This window comes from Pristis pectinata, chromosome 6, assembly GCF_009764475.1.
Source record: "Pristis pectinata isolate sPriPec2 chromosome 6, sPriPec2.1.pri, whole genome shotgun sequence".
Lineage (NCBI taxonomy): Eukaryota > Metazoa > Chordata > Chondrichthyes > Rhinopristiformes > Pristidae > Pristis > Pristis pectinata.
Window position 1 is genome coordinate 53,269,845 of NC_067410.1, and position 20,955 is coordinate 53,290,799.

The window sequence follows — 20,955 nt, forward strand, 5'->3', positions numbered from 1 at the left end:
CTCAAGCATTTGTTACTGAGTATATGCAGCCCTGATTTCAGGAAGGGAAATAATCTTTATGAACCTGACCTGACAAACGTTCCAGAGATGTCAAGGAATTAGCGACTCTTCAGGTTTGTTGCTTGATCTGAATTTTAACCTAGAGTCAGAGTTGTACAACATAGAGAAAAGGCCTCTTTGGCCCACAATCTGCATTGATGATCAAGTACCCATTTTCAGTAATCCCACATCCACCCAATTTCCCCCAGAAGATGTCCCAATAATCCAAATATCTAAAGCCCACCTCCTGCACCATCTCTTTTGCTAAGCATTCATCTGACCCCTCCTCCTGTTTCTATACTCACAAGCACATGGCACCAGAAGTAATACAGAAATTACAACCTTGCACATGCTGATCTTTAATCTTTTAGCTGACTCCCTAAATTCATGTTGTAGGATCTCATCCTCTTTCTACCTATGTCGTTAGTACTCACGTGCACCATGACCTTTGGCTATTCACCCTCCCTTTGCAGCTGCTCTGTGACATCCCGAATCTCAGCAATGTACCATCTGGGATCATCCTTTGTGACTACAGAAACAAACATCTTTTCTCCTCACTACTGAGTCACCTACTAACTTACTATTCATTATTCCCCTGTTCTCCAGCTGAGTGAACTGTGGTGCTACAAACTTGGACCTTGCTACTTCACCTGAGACACCACCCGCCCTAACAGTATCCAAAATGGTATACCTGTTTGAGAGGGTGATGACAATGGGACTCCAGCACCATTTGCCTTTTATCTGCTGTTCTTCCTGGTGGTTGCCCATCGCTTTTCTGCCTGTGGTTGTGATGTGACCAGTTCACTAAATGTGCTATCCATAATTTTTTTCAGCATCATGGATGCTACACAGAGTCCATCCCTGTGGTCAGTCAGGTGCTTGGGAAAGCAGGAGGATTGGGAGCAGATTAGAATTTGGACTTTGCCAAATTCTAATCTGCTCCCAATCCTCCTGCTTTCCCAGGCAATTTTATATGCCTCTTTAGATCTAATACCATTGCTAATGTACTTAAATAGTTGAGCTCATTTTCCTAACATTTTGTATAAGATATACTTCCATTGCATGATATTCTAAACATAATCAAAGTAATCTGAGAAAAATATTCACTAAGCACAGGGTTTTGGTATGAATTGACTTGAAAATTTTTTTTTTAGTTTTCACATTGGATGCTGGAAACTTTTTGAGAGAGGGGTACCATGCTCAAGAAGCATACTGATCAACCTGTAAAATGTTCAATTGACAAGCTTCAAAGTTTTACTGGCAAACTCCATTGGTCCTGTTCTTTATCAATTGTATTGAAGAATTCTCAGACAACGTATGAGGGATAAATTTTAAAATGGTATGAAATTAAAGTTGAAATGCATAATTAAAATACCTGGAATATAAATATTTATGTGCAATTGCTTCAAATTAAAATCCCTGATATGAAATAAGGAAAGTACAATATGCATAAAATTTTATTGGTAGGGCTGAAAGTTTTTTAAATAATAATTATGACTTGGTATGCTATGTAAATCTCATTCAGAACTATAAACAATGCTTTTGATTTTCTGGTTAACTTATAAAATAACTTATAATGGTCTATCTTATAAAATAGCTTGTGCTCATGTAATTTGAGATGATTTTGTTAGATTGCCTTTCTAAAAAAAATTACAAATGGCACAGCCAGTGAAAGTGTCCTGAATCAGTGAAAGCAACTTCGGGATTTTCATTAAACGGGCAGGGTGTACTCCCCAGGGCTCTCTCATTTACTGTGTTGAACAGAAAAGTCAAGGGGTACACGTACCTTGTTCCCTGAAAGTAGCAACACAGGGTGGTGACGAAGGCATATGTGCTTGCCTGCATCGATCAAGCTATTGAGTACAAGACTTGGGACGTCATGTTACAGCTGTACAAAATGTTGATTAGACTGCACTTGGAGTATTGTTTACCATTCTGGTCATCATGCTCAGGAAAGGTGTGATTAAGCTAGAGATGGTATAGAAAAGATTCACAAGGACGTTGCCTGGTTTGGAAGGCTTTTGTTATAAGCAGACATTGTATTGGCTGGGTCTGTTTTCCCTGGAGCAAAAGGAGCTGAGAGGTGACATGATGGGGTAAATAAGATTGAGAGGCATAGATAGCCAAAGTCTGTTTCCAATGGTATTGGTATCTAAAACTAGTGAGCATAGGTTTAAGGTGAGAGGGAGGAGGCTTAAAGGGGATATGAGGGGTATTGGAATGAGCTGCCAGAGAAGTGGTGGAGGCAAGAACAGTAACAATGTTTAAGAGAAATCTGAACAGGTACTTGAATGAGCAGGGAAACGAGGGATATGAAATTAATACAGGCAAGTGGGATCAGTATAGATATGATGGTTGGCATAGATATGGTGGGCTGAAGGATCTGTTTCTATGCTGTACAACTGTGCAGAAACTCTGAACATGGTGTCACTCGTGACCTAGGATCAGTAGTTTGCTGACATCACTAACACAAAATACTAACCATGATAAATATGAAGTCATGCAATTTGGACGTACCATGTGTTTTGAGGATGTCCCAAGTTAATTAAGTATTTTTGTTTTCAAGCTCTAATCATTGATATAATGAAGGAAAGACGTTTATAACTGAAAAATTAGTGTACCCTAGAACCAGATGGAAGTCAGACTGTCAAAGCAGACAGTGCGGATGTGAGATTTCCTTTGTGATGCGTGACAGTTATCCACCCTTGCACTAATTTGATATGAGAAGCTGATCAGTGTAAAACATGAACCGCAGAGATGGGTTGGCTGAGGAGGATACTGGGAGTATCTGCCAAGAATCTTGAATTACTTGAATTCGGATAAAAAGCAAGTCTTTTACAGAACATACAACAAATATGATTCGGGCATCCTTGAAGAGTAGATTAACCTTTGCCTTTGGTAGAGGTGAGTTGAACAATAGCAAGGAAGACCAAGGAGTTTGTGGGAAAACAACATCAGGAGTGACTTGTTGCAGAAAGGTTTTTCAGTAAAGTACACTTCTTGCTTTTCTTTGGCCACTTGCATTTTTGAATCTTGCACCAATGCCTGGCTGAGGGTATAATACCATTCTGCACACGTCTCTCCCAAAGCCACTTGTGATTTATTATTCTATATAAATTTATATATTTTTGTCAGGTAGCATATGTGAAATAATGATATTGGCATTTCAGTTTCAAATATGTTTACATGTGGCATATGCTGACAGCTGGTATTCCCTTTGGGTGAAAGGGAGAGGATGGCTGTATTTTTCCCTATAATAGCCTAATTGATTTGTTTGTTGCAAGGTTTTGTTCAAGAAAGTCTGATGTTGTTTAAATGAGAGTGACTGTTGAGCCAGCATGGATTTATAAAGGGAAGTTCATGTCTCATGAGTATTAATAAGGCCATTTGTTAATATTCCACCTAACATTGTGGGCCAAAGGGACTGTATTGTGTTGTACTGTTCTATGAACAAAAGTGGAAGCAAGTGGAATTGGAGGTGTGGTTGTGGACTTGATCATGAAGTAGCAGACATTAAGGATGGGCTTTGGTTCACTACACTTATAAGTTAAAGGAGAAGGGTGTTATATCCATGTTAGGTGGCACAGTAAATACTACTGAAAGTTGCATGTGAGCTCTAATTGCAGCAGTTTTGCCTATTTTGAGTAATTGTAAGACTTTTGACTCAAAAACAAAACTTGTAATATTTTCTGAATCTTGCTAAGATAGAAAATATCTTGTCAGAAGTCTATGACTAAAGAGGAGGCGATTCAACCCATTGTATTGAACTGATAAAATTATTCCGATTATTCCTACTTTGAGTTCTCAGTCCATTGCTTTGCAGAGGCATTTCATCAAATACTAATCCAGGTGGTACTGAAATATGTTAAGGATTTCTGCTTAAACCAACATTTTGGGCATTGAGCATCAAACCCCCTCATGACTCTTCATAGACAAAATATTTTGTTAATTTCCTTCTACCAACAATATTTCATATTTTTAATAAGCTGAAGAAGGAGAATGTAATTTGCTATAGTGATTCAAATTTATTGACTCTCTGGATTGAATTCTGTTTCACACTTTACTGTATGAAAGTCCACGAACAAACATTTCAAGGTTGTGAATATTGACAATAAGGAGGGTGGAATGCAAAGAGAGAAGTTATGATAGCTGATTTAGACCCCTTTGCATTTAGACCCCTACATATTGATAGACACCACAACACAGGATATATTGAGTCTTTATGACAGTGTTGGATGAAACTTGCCTGAATAATACTGAGGCTATGAGATTTCAGTTGAGACACAATTGCATATAGACTGTTTTCCATTTAGTATTAAAAATTGATCAGATTGAGGATTGCAAGGTTTTCTGAGAGGCAGCATTTATTTGCATTTGGAAAGGCAAGAACTGATTAAAGATAGTCAGCATGGTTTTGTGCATGGGAAATCGTATCTCAAATTTGATTTGAGTTTTTTGAGGAGTTGACCAAGAGGATTCACGAGAGCAGGGCATATGGCAATGCCTATGTGGACTTGAGCAAGGTCTTTGACAAGGTTCCGTGTGGTAGGCTGGTCCGGAAGGTTAGATCATATGGGATTCATTTGTGGACAAAGGAATGGTGGATGGAATTTAGAGTCATAGTCTTACAGCATGGAAACAGGCCCTTGGGTCCAACTTGTTCATACCTCATTGCCCAGTGAGGTAGTCCCATCTGCCTACATTTAGCCCTTAACCCTCCAAACTTCTCCCATACGTGTACTTATCTAAATGGCTTTTGAATGTTGCTAATGTGCCCACCTCAACCACTATTTCTGGAATGTAATTTAACTCAGACAAGTGTGAAGTGATACATTTTGAGAAGTTAAACCAGGTGAAGACAGTGCATGGCAGGGTCCTGGGGAGTTCTGTAGAACAGTGAGACCTTGGGGTACAAGTACATAGTTCACTGAAAGTGGTAACAGATGGATGGTGGTGAAGAAAGCGTATGGCATGCTTGCCTTCATCAGCTATGCCTTCATCAGCTATGCCATTGAATACAAAATTGTGACGTCACGTTACAAGATGTTGGTGAGACTGCACTTGGAATATTGCGTGCAGGTCTGACCACCACTCTATAGAAGGATGCCATTAAGCTGGAAAGGATGCAGAAAAGATTCACAAGGATGTTGCTGGGCTGGAGGGCTTGAGATATAAGGAGAGACTGGATAGACTGGGACTGTTTTCCCTGGAGCGAAGGAGGCTGAGGGCTGACCTTGTCGAGGTTTATAAAATTGAGGGGCATGGATGGGCTAGATAGCTACAGTCTCTTTCCCGGTGTAGAAGACTAAAACTAGAGGGCATAGGTTTAAAGTGAGAGGTACAATTACATTTAAAAGACATTTGGCCAGGTACGTGGAAAAGGATGGTTTAGGGGGAGGCAAATGGGATTAATCTAGATAGGCATCTTGGTTGAGTTGGCTGAATGGCCTGTTTCCATGCCGTATACCTGATTCTATGAATAAGATGAAGGATAAACTTGATGGGATAGAGCAAGTGAACTCGAATTTGGGTAGAGTCCACCAGAGCTTGGCGTGTGGTGTCTACAAGCATTAGTACATAATAAGAATCAGGGGTAGGCTATCCAGCCATCAAAACTAATCTGACATTCATTAAATTCATAACAGAACTGGTCCACGTACCATTCAATGCCCACATTTCCTTAGTGTCCAAATATATTGATCTTGCCATCCATAACCACAGCCCCATGGGGTAGAAAATTCCAAAGATTCACAATCATGAAATTTCTCAGCAATTCAGTTGTAAATGCTGATGCTTATCCTGACTTTATGCCCCCGAGTTCTAGACATTACAAATCTAGGAGCTATTCATCAGCATCCATTCTTTCAACCATCTCCTCCACTCTCTCATGCTTGTGGCCATTTGATCACTTCTCACAAAGCCTATTCTTTCACCCATTTTGCCTTTCATTAGATCATTGACCTGAAATGTTAATTCTTTCTGCAGACACTGCCTGATTTGTTGAGTTTTTGCAGTATTTTCTTTTTATTTTAAATTTCCAGTAGTATTTTTTTGCTTTAAGATTATTTGATGCTTTCATGAATCCAACTATTTGAGAGGTTGCCAAGATACCTTTCCAACTGTGCTCACCATGTTTCAGGAGCTCAGTTGACAATCAATTCTGAGATCTCACAGAGTGCAAAGTAACTCCTAGTCACAGGTACTTTGATTTAAAGTAAATTACTTTGATCCCAAGACTATGAACCTTCAAAAATTAGCATCTCCCTTTCTGAAAATATTTTACCTCTTAATATTCAGTATTATGGCTGCTACCATAACTGTTTGAGGTCATAGCTGAACTTATTCCCTCTGGGCTTCCACAAGATTTGATTTGTTGATTGGCAGTACCTTGGATCTGAAGTGATCAGAAGAACCAAATGTACTCCAGGGAGTCTTGCTGCAACTCTCACTTCCAACAGATTCTGATGCTCCTTGGGTGAGAGAGAGATCAATGGGAAGAGTAATTTCAGGGTAGGTAGACTCTGGCTTGGGCAGGAATATGCTCCAAAAAATTAACAGAAGTCCTCTAGTTTTAAGGAAAAAATGGAGTGTAATAGGCATGTCAGCAAGTAAAGGAAGCCATCTGACAGTATGCAACTAATACAGGATATTCCTTAACTATAACTGAATCATTAAGGAATTGATGTTGTATCTTTGCACTATACCAAATTCTAGAAAGATAAAATGAATCTGGAGTGTGTGAATAAATGGAATAATGAGTTTAGTTGTGTCAGCCAATTTGGATCTAAGGTAAGATGTGTAATTAGTGGGGAGAGATGGGGATTTAAGGCAGAACAAAGGCATCTTAGTACTCACATAATTACAAAAAGCTGAAAGTCAGCATCTCATTAGCATTTTTGATTAATATTAAAACAGGTAATCAAAATTGCTAATGAAATGCTGCCCTTGAGGATTCAAAAGTGAAGCGAAGTTTCATTTGTACAGAATCTAAGTCACTCTTCACTATGTATGGTGTGTTCAATTTTGGGTACCAAAGCTCAGGTTGCACCTCTTGACCTTGGATGAAGCCTGGTGCATGTTCTTATGAGTAATAGAGATTGTTTTAATTTAGCTTGTATGTATTTAGAACATTGATCTAAGTAACTTTAACATTTAAGTTAAACAGCTAACAAAGAAACTATTATGTCTGAATTTTAAAATTGGAATGAGGCAGTTATGAAGTGAAATTAGGGAGAGTTATAACATTTTGACATGGCAATAAAATATCGATATTTCCAGGTTTGGATATCTTGCAGTAACTCACTGAGACTTCTTCAGCAAATTGGGAAGCATTACATAAAAGAGGAGTTAAAATTTGGAACATTTTCCCCAAAGACATTTCTGAATCCTTCAATTTTCACATTAAGCTTTAAAGCATAACATTGAGGAGCTAGTTTAACAGTTTGTCCAAACTTTTAAAGTAAAGAATTAAAAGTAAAATAGTATTTATTCAAAATGGTATTCAAAAATTAGAAACTTTAAAGATAAATTGTATTGGACAAGTTTAAGGTTGAAAGCGCAAGGACAGATTAAGAATGCAGTAGATTAGAATTCATCTTGAGCTTTTGTACGGGGTGGCCTGTTAATATTCCATTGTGTAGTGCAGTTGCAGAGAACTGACTTTCAGAGGAAACAACAACAGTTAATGTTATTTAAATCACCAGAATTGGTACAAAAGTGAGGAGTGAACATTCACTTAGCAGGTATTTTAGAAGGCCAAGTTTTGTTTTTTTTTGCAGATAGAAAATATTCAAAACACTAGCAATGAGGTGGTGGCACAGATATGAAATGACCAAGGTTATTTGGAGTACTATTATTGATCAAGCTTCAAATTTGGCTGAGCTATATAATTATTCCCTTGGATATGATTCGTGTAATACCACAGAAACATTTCCCTAGGCAAGCCTGGAGGTTCCATTCAGTAATAGGTTCCCCCATGACAAGATTCCACTACTGTGAACTATTTGTAACCCAAATGGATCACAAGTTGGAAATGTGGCTGAGAACAGTGTTACCACCTGGCAGAAGATGCCTGCAGCCCCACAGCAGCCAGCAAATCTATCCCACTAGTCTCCCAAACGCTCGCTCATATGTATGGACTGTATATAAGTCAGGCATTAGTAAGCTAGGGAGGACCTGTAGCTAGTTCTTGTATAAGAACCTTGATAAACATCCCATCACAATTTTAGAAACAAAACTTAGTGTTAGTAAAACTTCAAAAATTACTTGCATCAGCATTTAAGAAATGGTAATAAATGTCCAATTCAGGATGACACACGATGGTGTTTTCATGACACCCTCGTACTCTAAATGTACAGAGGTTTTAGGTGGGGGAGGAGTTGCTGAAGTCTTGGTGAGATGCTGCAGTGTTTGGCATTAAAAATATAAACACCATCCAAACCTGGAAATATGTTGTCACTTTTTTCAATACTGTGTCAAAATCACAAAATCCTCCCTGTAAGCAGTGGAAGTAACTTACACCATTTCAAAAAGGTGACTTGCTATCATCACCTCAGGGGAATGAATGTTGGCCTTAGTACTGGACCCCACATTCTATGATTACAAAGAAAATAGATAAGAATCAGGATTGGTGGGATAACTATTGAAGTGAAAGTTGGTAGCTATGCAAGTAATTCCCATTGTTGATGTGGACCTTGTCTTTAGCTGGGAGTAGAAACACTGAAGATTTTTCAGAGTACAGCAGTCTCCCAAACAAATGTGATTTGGAAAGTCTTTTCGCAACAGGTATGCAGCCTGGGAAGTATGGACTTAACCAAGTACAACTTGAAAGTTGTCTGGGGTGCAGAAGTCCAGCCATCCACCATGCATTGAATGATTGACATTAATGTAATCAATGGCAAATCAGGATCCTGCATTCTTACTGACTTTGGTTACAAACATGTGATTAACAAACCAGCATTTCAGCAAGTGTGGGTGTGTGTTACAATAACGTAAGGTGCAATACAGCTCCTCCATGACCCCCAACTTTCTGTGTCACTCATGGACACGAACAGGGTCATGGGAGTCATAAGTGCTCCAGTTAGTCCAGAGGCAGTATTGCAAACAAGAACCCGTGAACAAAACTCACTCCAGGAAAAATAGATGTCACTATTTATTTAATGATGTCAGAGTCAGCACTGTCAAATCGAGGTTCCTAAAAGTAGTTTGAATCTAACCCAAAGTGATAGGAAAAATTCATAATATGCTCTCCAAAAAGGGCTAAAAGTTCACATACTGTATATTAAATTATCTTTAATATTATAAATGTTGGAAATTTGGTAGTAGACTTGCTAATTTTAACTTTGCAGTTTCTTAACACATCAACTTCAAGGGTAAAAAGACTCTGGGAATTATCTATAGGTCTCTGAATAGTAGTCAGGATGTGGGGTACAAATTACAACAGCAGATAGAAAAGGCATGTTAAAAGGGTGGTCATAGGGGATTTCAATATGTAGGTAGATTGGAAAAATCAGGTTGGTACTGGATTCCAAGAGAATGAACTTGTAGAATGCCTATGAGATGTTTTTAGAGCATCTCGGGAAAAGGCAATTCTGGATTTGGTGTTGTGCTATGAACCAGATTCGATTAGGAACCCTTAGGAGGCAGTGATCATTATATGATAGAATTCAGCCTGCAGTTTGAGCGGGAGAAGCTAAAATCGGATGTATTGGTATTACAGTTGAGTAAAGGTAACTACAGAGGAGGAGATGGCCAAAGTTGATTGAAGGGGACCCTAGCAGGGATTACGGTAAAGCAGCAATGCCAGGAATTTCTGGCTGTAATTCAAAAGATGCAAGATCCGTTCATCCCAAAGAAGCAGCAGCATTCTAAAGGGAGGATGAGGCAACTGTGGCTGACAAGGTAAGTCAAAGACAGCACAAAAGCAAAAAAGAGGGTATACAATATTGTAAAAATTAGTGGGAAGCTAGAGGATTGGGAAGATTTTAAAAACCATCAGAAGGCAACTAAAAAAAACAATAAAGAGAGAGAAGATGAAATGTGAAGGTAAGCTAGCCAATAATATAAAAGAGGATACCAAGTGTCTTTTTTGATATATAAAGAATAAAAGAGAGGCAAGAGTGGACCTCGGACTGCTGGGAAATGATGCTGGGGAGACAGTAATGGGGAACAAAGAAATGGCAGACAAACTGAATAAGTATTTTGCATCTGTCTTCACTGTGGAAGACACCAGAAATTCGAGAGAGTCAGGGCAGAAGTGTGTAGTTGCAATTAATAAGGAGAAGGTGCTTGGGAAACTGCATCGCAAATGTCACTCCACTCTTTAAGAGTGGAGGGAGGCAAAACACAGGAAATTATAGGCCAGTTAAGATGTTAGAGTCCTTTCCTTAAGGGGAGATCTTGCCTGACAAATCTGTTGGAATTCTTTGAAGAAGTAACAGGCAGGATAGACAAAGAGTCCGTGAATGTTGTTTACTTGGATTTTCAGAAGGCCTTTGATAAGGTGCCGCACATGAGGCTGCTAAACAAGATAGGAGCCCATAGTATTACAGGAAATATACTAGCATGGATAGAAGATCAGCTGACTGGTAGAAGGCAAAGTGGGAATAAAGGGGGCCTTTTCTGGTTGGCTGCCGGTGACTAGTGGTGTTCCGCAGGGGTTGATGTTGGGTCCGTTACTTTTCATGTTATATGTTAATGATCTGGATGACGGAATTGAGGGCTTTGTGGCCAAGTTTGCGGATGATACGAATATAGGTGGAGGAGCAGGTAATGTTGAGGAAGCAGGGAATCTGCAGAAGCACTTGAACAGGTTGGGACAATGGGCAAAGAAGTGGCAGATGGAATACAGTGTAGGGAAGTGTACGATCATGCACTTTGGTAGAACGAATGAAGGCATAGACTGTCTAAACTGGGAGCAAATTCAGAAATCAAAAGTGCAAAGGGACTTGGGTGTCCTGGTGCAGGATGCCCTGAAGGTTAACTTTCAGGTTGAGCTGGTAGTAAGGAAGGCAAATGCAATGTTAGCATTCATGTTAAGAGGACTAGAATATAAAAGCAAGGATGTAATGTTGACGCTTTATAAGGCATTGGTTAGACCACATTTGGAGTATTGTGAGCAGTTTTGGGCCCCAAATCTAAGGAAGGATGTGCTGGTGTTGGGGAGGATCCAGAGGAGGTTTCCAAGAATGATCCTGGGAATGAAAGGGTATAAGGAGCATTTCATGATTCTGGGCCTATACTTGCTGGAGTTTAGATGGGTGAGGGGGGATCTCATTGAAAGTGACTGAATATTGAAAGGCCTAGTTAGAGTGCACGTGGAGAGGATGTTTCTAGCAGTGGGAGAGTCTAGGACCAGAGTGCACAGCCTCAGAATAGAAGCATATTCCTTTCGAACAGAGATGAGGAGAAATTTCTTTAGCCAAAGGGTGGTGAATCTGAAATTCATTGCTACAGACAGCTGTGGAGGCCAAGTCATTGGGTATATTTAAAGCAGAAGTTAATAGATTCTTGATTAGTAAGGGTGTCAAAGTTTATGGGGAAGAAGGCAAGAGAATGGTGGAGCAGACTTGAAGGGCCAAATGGCCTAATTCTGATCCTATGTCATGTGGTAATGATGCAGATTGTCATCTCTTTCACCATTATTCTTTAAGGGAGGAATAAAACCGTGTGACCAAATCATCAAAAGGCCATTCAAGCCATTGAACCTGCTTCACCATTGAGTTGGGTCACGGTTGATCTCGTATTCCTCGTCTACTTTCTTGCCATTTGCTTGTGACCCTTGCTGATTAGAAATCTTCCTTGGCCAAGGATTCTCTCTACACAGCTCTCTGCGGCAAAGCAATCCAAAGAACCTTAACCCTTTTAAATGAATGCCGTTTGTCCTGAGACCATTCCCTCTGGCCCTGGACTCTCCCTTGAGAGGAAGTTGACTCCAGGTGATAGCAAGAATACACTGAATACAGCAAAGACTTTGGAACCAGACAGTATCCCAGTTGCAGTATTGAAGATCTACACCCCAGAACTACCAAGCTGTAACAATGCTGGTATCCACTGACCATGTGGGAAACAGTTGCTGCCACCTCCTGTTCGCTGTTTAATTGTCCACCAACAGCAGTCTCAGTTATGAGATAGAAGGTGTTGCAGCAGCACCAGTAACCTGCAAAAGAGGTGAATTCCTGAGTTGAGTGTGACTGCCCTTGATGTCAAAGCATTTGACCGAGTGTGGCATTGCAGGGAAAGCATTTCAATGGTCAGAGTAATTCCTCAGACAAATAAAGATGTTTGTGGTCATTGGAGGTCATAGACCCAAATGCCTTCAGCTGCTTCATTGATCTGCCCTCTTTCATGAGGTCAGAAGTGGGAATGTTTGTTGATTGCATAATGTTAAATCCCATTCACAACTCAGCAAATGAAAAGGCTCGTGGTAGCATGCTGCAAGACTTGAGCAATATTCGGGCATGGGGTGTTAAGTGGCAAATAATTGTGCCACAACAGTTCCAGGCAGCAACCATCTCCAATAAGAAAGAATCTACCCCTCTCCCCTTGACATTCAATGACATTATCATGGCTGATGCTCCCACTATCAATATCCTTTGGGAGGGGGGTCACCATTGACCAGAAACTAAGCTGCACCAGCCACAAATATTGTGGCCACTAGGCCAGCTCAGAGGCTAGGGATCTTGAAATGAGTGTATCATCTTTAAATGCCTGAAAGATTCTCCACTATCTCAAGATAAAAATCAGGAATGTGATGGAATACTCTCCACTTGTTTTGTTGTCCTGATTTTAAGTTCCCACTCCTGTCAGCTGCAAAGTAACACTGTGCCACAGATTAATTCTGTTAAAACACGTTTATTAGCAGTATACTGTGGGAGAATTCTCCTCAAACTCTCATGTAGAGTCTTTATCGGAGGTCTCCACAACACAGAGGGGCAGACATTAATTTATACAGTCCTTGTCACACAGTTAAACAATGCGGCTACACCAATTTCAATTGGGGACCCTAAGATTCAAAGACAACCATCACACTCATTGTTTAAGACAAACCTCACACTCATTGTTTAGGACAACCACCTGGTCAGGGGCTTGCTGTGTGTGGTATTTTTTCATCAGTTTCTTAATCCTTTACTTCCTCAGTTTGGATGAGATTAACTGTAACAAAGCTCAACACCATCCAGGACATTTATTGGCACCTCAGCAACCACTCTATATATTCATTCCCTCCACCACTGGTGCACAATGGCTGCAATGTGTAATATCTACATAATGGACCACAGTTACTCAACTTGACTATTTCAGCTGCACCTCCCAAACATGCATCTTTCACTATCAAGAAGGACAAGGACTTGAGGAAGATGGGAAGGCCACCTTCTGCAGGTTCCCCTCTACATTGCGCACTATCCCGACATGGGAGTATGTTGCCTTTCTTTCATCATCAGTGGATCAAAATGCCAGAACTTGCTCCCCAAAGCAGTGTTGGAGAATTTTCACCGAAAGGACTGCAGTGGTTCACTAAGGGCAATAAGGGATGGGCAGTAACTACTGGCCTTGCCACCTCCCACAAAATAAGTTTTATAAAAACTTTAGTATAAAAATGTATGGAGCAGTACAGCAGAGGAACAGGCCCTTAGGCCCACCTTGTCTATGGGATTGGTTAAATGAAACTGGAACATATCAATAGCAAGACAAAAGGATCTGATAATCAATTTGGATAAAACATTGGTTAGATTGCAACTGAAGTATGATATGCAGTTTTAGTGGTCCACTCCAGAAGGGATATTAAAGGCAGTCACTATAACATTGCCAAGGATGGAAAACTGCAGCTTTTAAGAGAATCTAAAAGTACTGATTTTACTGGAGCAGAAGAAACCAATACTACTTAACTTCTTAAAGCTTTGTCAATTTTTTCATAGTAAATTGTAAAACATTATTTTCCCTACATTGAGTCAGTTACTGAATAAGATGCGTGAAGAGAAATTTCTTCATCCAGCAAGTCATGTTTCAGTGGAGGTAATTAATTATGTGCAGTGAGTATAGCGGGTTAGGAAAGAGGCTGAAAAGCAGGACCTTGAAGGTAGTAATTTTTGGATTACCCCCAGTGCCATGTGCTAGTCAGGGCAGGAATAGAAAGATAGAACTACTCGGAGGATTTAAACTAGTTTGGCAGGGGATAGGAACCACAGCATCGAGGATTGAGAGGAAGGTAGATGTCATGACCAGTAAGTCTGTAAGATTGAATCACCTGGGACTATACTTTCTGGAATTCAGAATAATGAGAGGCGACCTTATAGAAACATATAAAATTATGAAGGGGATAGATAAGGTAGAGGCAAGAAAGTTGTTTCCACTGGTAGGTGAGATGGGAACAAGAGGACATAACCTCAAGATTTGGGGGAGTAGATTTAGGATGGAAATGAGGAGGAGCTGCTTTTCCTAGAGAGTGGTGAATTTGTGGAATTCTCTGCCTAGGGAAGCATTAGAAGCTTTCTCAAGGGTTATGGGGAAAAGGCAGGTAGGTGGATCTGAGTCCACGGCCAGAGCAGCCATGATTTTAAGGAATGGTGGAGCAGGCTTATTGGGCCAGTTGGCCTACTCCTCCTATTTCTCAAGTTCTTATGTAAGAAAGTGAGGTAATAGACACAATGGGATAGATGCATTGAAGTGTGTTTATTTTAATGCTAGGAGTATTAAGGGTGTGGGTGATGAACTTGGAACATAGATCAGTACATGGAATTATGATATTGTGGCCATTATAGAGACTTGGTTGAGAGAGGGACAGGACTGGATGCTTAATGTTCCAGGGTTCCGATGTATTAGAAAAGATAGGGAGGTAAAAGTTTGGGGGGAGGTGGTGGTGGTGGGGGGAGAATTGCATTATTAGTTAGGCACAACATCGCAGCAGCGCCCAGTGGGGACATAATGTGGGGCTCATTCACTGAGTCTATGTGGGTAAAACTCAAAAATAAGAAAGGTGCAATCACTCTGATGGGATCATACTACAGACCCCCCAGTAGCCACTAGGACATTGAGGAACAGATATGCAGGCAGATTAGGGAAAGATATAAAAGCAACAGGGTTGTTTTTGTGGATGACTTCATCTTCCCCAATGTAGACTGGGATCTCCTTACTGCGAGAGGTTTAGATGGGGTAGAATTTGTTAATACATCCAGGGAGGTTTCTTAAATCAATATGAAGATAGTCCAGCTAGAGGAGGGATGGATAAAGGAGGGAAAATGCACTAATATAAAACAGTACAACACTGGACAGGCCATTCGGCACATGATGTTGTGCCAACCTTGATACTGATTTATAATAAATGTCCTCCTCCTGTTTATCATCCATATCACTCCATTCCTTTCATATTCATGTGTCTACTGAAAAGCTTTCTTAACTCTACCAGGCTGCCTGATTCCACTACTACCCCGGTAACCCATTCCAGGCACCTACCGCTCTCTGTGTGTAAAAAAAACTTCTTGCCCCTCACGTTGCCTTTTAAACTCCACCCCCGCCCCCCCCCATAACCTTAAAAGTATGTCCTCTGGTTTTTGACATTTCTACCCTGGGGAACAGATTCTGACTATCTATGCCCCTCATAATTTTAAAAACCTCTATTAAACCGCCTGTCAGCCTCTGATGCTCCAAGGAGAAAACCCATGTTTGTCCAACCTGTCCTTATAGCTCATACCCTCTAATCCAGGCAGCATCCTGGTAAACCTCTTCTGCACATCCTTCCTATAATGGGGTGACCAGAACTGCACACAATACTCCAAGTGCGGTGTGACCAATGTTTTATACAGCTGCAGCATGACTTCCTTACTCTTATAGTCAACAGCCCTACCAGTGAGGGCAAGCATTCCATACACCTTTACCACCTTATCCACTTGCGTAGCCACTTACAGTGAACTAAGGATCTGGAACCCAAGATCTGTCTGCACTTCAATGATACTAAGGGGCCTACCATTAACTGTATACTTTCTCCTTTCATTTGACCTCCCAAAGCGCATCACCTCACACTTGCCCAGATTAAACACCATCTGCCACTTATCTCCCCATGTCTGCAACTGCTCTGTATCCTGTTGTATTCTTTGATTGTCCTTTACACTGTCCACAACTCCATGAATCTTGGTGTCATCTGCAAACTTGTTAATCCGCCCATCTACATTTTCATCCAAATCATTGATATATATCACAAACAACAAAGGTCTTTGCACTAATCTTTGCAGAACACCACTGGCCATGGACCTCCAGCCTCAATAACAGACTTCCACCTACGACTCTCTGTCTTCTATGGGCAAGCCAGTTCTGAATCCAAACTTGCAATTTACCCTGGATCCCATGCATCTTTATCTTCTGACTCAATCTACCATGAGGGACTCTATCAAATGCCTTACTAAAGTCCATGCGGATAACATCCACTGCCTTACCCTCATCAAGCACCTTTGTCACCTCCTCAAAATAAAACTCAATCAAGTTTGTAAGGCATGATCTGCTCCGCACAAAGCTATGCTGACTGTCCCTAAGCAGGCCATGCCTTTCCAAATTTGCATAAATCCTATCCGTCAGTATCCTCTCCAATAACTTCCCTACCACTGATTTGAAGCTTACTGGCCTAAAATTACCCGGATTATCCCTATTTCTCTTCTTGAAAAAAGGCACAACATTTGCTACTCTTCAGTCCTCTGGTACCCCATCTGTTGCTGGTGAGGACACAAAGATCTTTGTCAAAGCCCCAGCAATCTCCTCACTTGCTTCTTTCAATATTCTGCGATATACACCATCAGACCCTGGGGATCTGATGTTGTATATCCAGCACTACCTCCTATTTCAAAATGTCCTAGCACATTAACATGCCCCACTCTGTTTTCACTATCCTCCAATTCCTTCTTAGTAAGTACGGGTGCACAGTATTCAGTACCTCAGCCACTTGCTCTGACTCCAAGCACAAATTCCCTCCTTTATTCTTGAATGGACCTACCCTCTCCTTGGTTATCCTCTTTTTCTTAATTGTATAAAGTGCCTTGCAATTATCCTTGACCCTGCTTGCCAAGGGCATTTCATGGCCTCTTTTGGCCTTCTTGCCTGCTTGCAGACTTTCCTGCTATCTTTGTATTCCACAAGGGCCCAGTGTGACTTTAGCTTCCTAAACCTTGCGTATGCTTCCTTTTTCTTCCTGACTAAATTTAGGCCTCTCAGGTCATCCAAGGTTCCCTTACCTTACCATCCTTGTCCTTACTCCTTACCGGAACATGCCGATCCTGAACTCTGATCAGCTGGTCTTTGTGCAACTCCCACATGTCAGACGTGGACTTGTCCAACAGCAGCTCCTCCCTTAGCTCCTGTTTTATCCTGTAATTTGCCCTCCCCCAATTTAGTACCTTCCTGCAAAATCCAATTTTATCCTAAGAATTGGAGGTGGAGGATGTGGGTGAGGTCCTGAATGAGTACATTGTGTTGATATTAACCAAGGAGAAGGATGTGGAGGATAGTGAGATCAGTGTGGAGCGTGCTAATATGGGCATTTTGAGATGGATGAGAAGGTAGTGTTGGCTCTTTTGAACAGCATTATGGAGGATAAATCCCCAGCCTGATGGGATGTACCCCAGGTTATTGAGAGAGGCAAGAGATGAGATTGCTGGGGCCTTGACCAAGATCTTCATGTCCTCTCCAGCATCAGGTGAGATCCCAGAGGACTGGGGAGTAGCTAGTGTTGATCCATTATTCAAAAAGGGAAATAGAGATAATCCTGGAAACTATAGACTGGTGAGTCTCATGTCAGTGGCAGGGAAGTTATTGGAGAGGCTTCTTGGATAGGATTTATGAGCATTTGGAAAACCATGGGCTAATTAGGGATAGTCAGTATGGCTTTGTGCGGGGCAAATCGTGTCTTACTAACTTAATTGAATTTTTTGAGGAGGTGATGAAGGTGATTGATGAAGGTAGAGTTGTGGATGTTGTCTACATGGATTTGACAAGGTCCCTTGTGGGAGGCTCATTCAGAAGATTAAAGTAGATGGGATCCACGGTGACTTGGCCGTTTGGATTCAGAATTGGCTTGCACGTAGAAGACGGTAGTGGTCGACGGGACTTATTCTGGCTGGAGGTCTGTGACTAGTGGTGTTCTGCAGGGATCTGTACTGGGATCTCTGTTGTTTGGATATATATAAATGATGTGGATGGGTGGGTTAGTAAGTTTGCAGACGATACAAAGATTGGTAGTGTTGTGGATAGTCTAAAAGATTGCCAGAAGATACAGTGGGATATAGATCAGTTGTAGATGTGGGTGGAGAAATGGCAGATGGAATTTAATCTGGCAAAATGTGAAGTGTTGCACTGTGGGAGATCAAATATTAAAGGGACAGTACACTGTTACACTGGCAAGACCGTTAACAGTGTTGTGTGCAGGGGAATCTTGGGGTCCAAGTCCTTAACTCCCTGAAAGTGGCTGCACAGGTTGATAGGGTGGTAAAGAAGAACATATGGCATGCTTGCATTTATTAGTCAAAGCATTGAGTTCAAGAATCTTTACAAAACTCTGGTTGGGACGCATCTGGAGTATTGCATTCAGTTCTGATCACCCCATTAATAGGAAGGATGTGGAGGCTTTGGGGAGGATGCAGAAGAGGTTTACCAGAATGCTGCCTGGATTAGAGGGCATGCGCTTATAAGAAGCGGTTGGGCAAACTTGGGTTGTTTTCTCTGGAGCAGCAGAAGCTGAGGGGATAGACATTTATGAGATTGAGATTGTGGCTAAGGGAGAGATCTTTCTCCCAGGGTCTAATATTAGAGGACATGCGTTTAGGTGAGAGAGGGTAAGTTCAAAGGAGATATGTGGTGCAAGTTTATTTACACAGAGTGATGGGTGCCTGGAATGTGCTGAGAGGGCTGGTGGTGGAGGCAAATAAGACAGAGGTGTTTTAAGAGGCTCTTGGATAGGCACATGAATATGCAGAGAATGGAGGGATACGGACATTGTGTAGGCAGAAGGGATTAGTTTAGTTAGGCATTTAATTACTGGTTTAATTAGTTTGGCAGCATATTGTGGGCCGAAGGGCCTGTTCCTGTACTGCACTGTTCTATGTTAATGTCTATATACTAATCAATATTGCATTTTTTTCTTAAATCACAATTTTATGGAGGTAGAAATAATTGTCTTGATAATACCAGAAGAACAAGTTTTTTCATGGGTTAATTGAGTCTCATTAAATTAGTGGTCTTCCCAGTATTTAATTGGAGAAAATGTTCACCCTTTTGTAATTTTATAATGTCAGGTAGGGTTTGAGTGAAGTGACTGAGGCAGAATTTGATGTGATCAGCATACATGTATAAATGTTAGTCTCCTATGCTTGGAATTTTGCAACTGAAGGGCATTTTGCGTATCAAAGTCAAGTTTATTGTTTTATGCACAGTTGCAATGAAAAACTTGCTCGCAGCAGCATCACAGGCACACAGCATCATATAAGCAGCATTCACAAGAAAAATATAAACATATAAATTATATAGAATTAGAACAAAAAAAAACCCAAGTCCATTTTAGCGCCAACTCATCAAAGTGGTCATAGTGTTGCTAGGGTTTTGCCAGTTGGTTCAGTTCTTGAACTGAATGGTTGAAGGGCAGTAGCTGTTCTTGAATCTGGTGGTGTACCTCCTGCCCGATGGTGGCTGAGAAAAGATGGCATGGCCCGGATGGTTGGGATTTTTGATGCGGTTGCCTTAGAACCATAGAACCATAGAACAATACAGCACAATACAGGCCCTTTGGCCCACCATGTTGTGCCACCCTTCAAACCACACCTAAGACTATCTAACCCCTTCCTCCCACATATCCCTCTATCTTAAATTCCTCCATATGCTTATCTAACAATCTCTTGAACTTGACCAACGTATCACCCTCCACCACCACCCCAGGCAGCGCATTCCATGCACCAACCACTCTCTGGGTGGAAAAACCTCCCTCTTATATCTCCCTTGAACTTCCCACCCATTACCTTAAAGCCATGTCCTCTTGTTTTGAGCATTGGTGCTCTGGGAAAGAGGCGCTGGCTGTCCACTCTATCTATTCCTCTTAATATCTTGTATACCTCTATCATGTCTCCCCTCATCCTCCTTCTCGCAAATGAGTAAAGCCCTAGCTCCTTTAGTCTCTCCTCATAATCCATACTCTCTAATCCAGGCAGCATCCTGGTAAATCTCCTCTGCACCCTTTCCAACACCTCCACATCCTTCCTATAATGAGGCGACCAGAACTGGACACAGTACTCTAAGTGTGGCCCAACCAGAGTTTCGTAAAGCTGCATCATTACTTCGCAGCTCTTAAACTCGATCCCACGACTTATTGAAAGCTAACATCCCATAAGCTTTCTTAACTACCCTATCTGCCTGTGAGGCGACTTTCAGTGATCTGTGGATATGAACCCCCAGATCCCTCTGCTCCTCTACACTGCCCAGAATCCTGCCATTTACCTTGTACTCCACCTTGGAGTTTGTCCTTCCGAAGTGTACTACCTCACACTTCTCTGGATTGAACTCCATCTGCCACTTGTCAGACCAGCTCTGCATCCTATCAATATCCCTCTGTAAGCTTCGACAGTCCTCCACACTATTCACAACACCACCGATCTTTGTGTCATCTGCAAACTTGCTAACCCACCCTTCCACCCCCTCATCTAAGTCATTAATAAATATCACAAAAAGTAGAGGTCCCAGAACCGATCCCTGCGGGATACCACTCGTCACAGCCCTCCAATCCGAATGCATTCCCTCCACCACAACCCTCTGCTTTCTACAGGCAAGCCAATTCTGAATCCACACGGCCAAGCCTCCCTGGATCCCTTAGCCTCTGACCTTCTGAAGAAGCCTACCATGCGGAACCTTATCAAATGCCTTACTAAAATCCATGTAGACCACATCCACTGCACT

General features: G+C 41.3%; 1 protein-coding gene across 3 annotated transcripts in view; it reads left to right on the top strand.

Moving 5' to 3' along the window:
• LOC127571565 (NCK-interacting protein with SH3 domain-like) overlaps positions 1–20,955 on the top strand; it is a 209,850-nt gene that overhangs the window by 59,969 nt on the left and 128,926 nt on the right. The gene's annotated exons all lie outside the window — the stretch shown is intronic.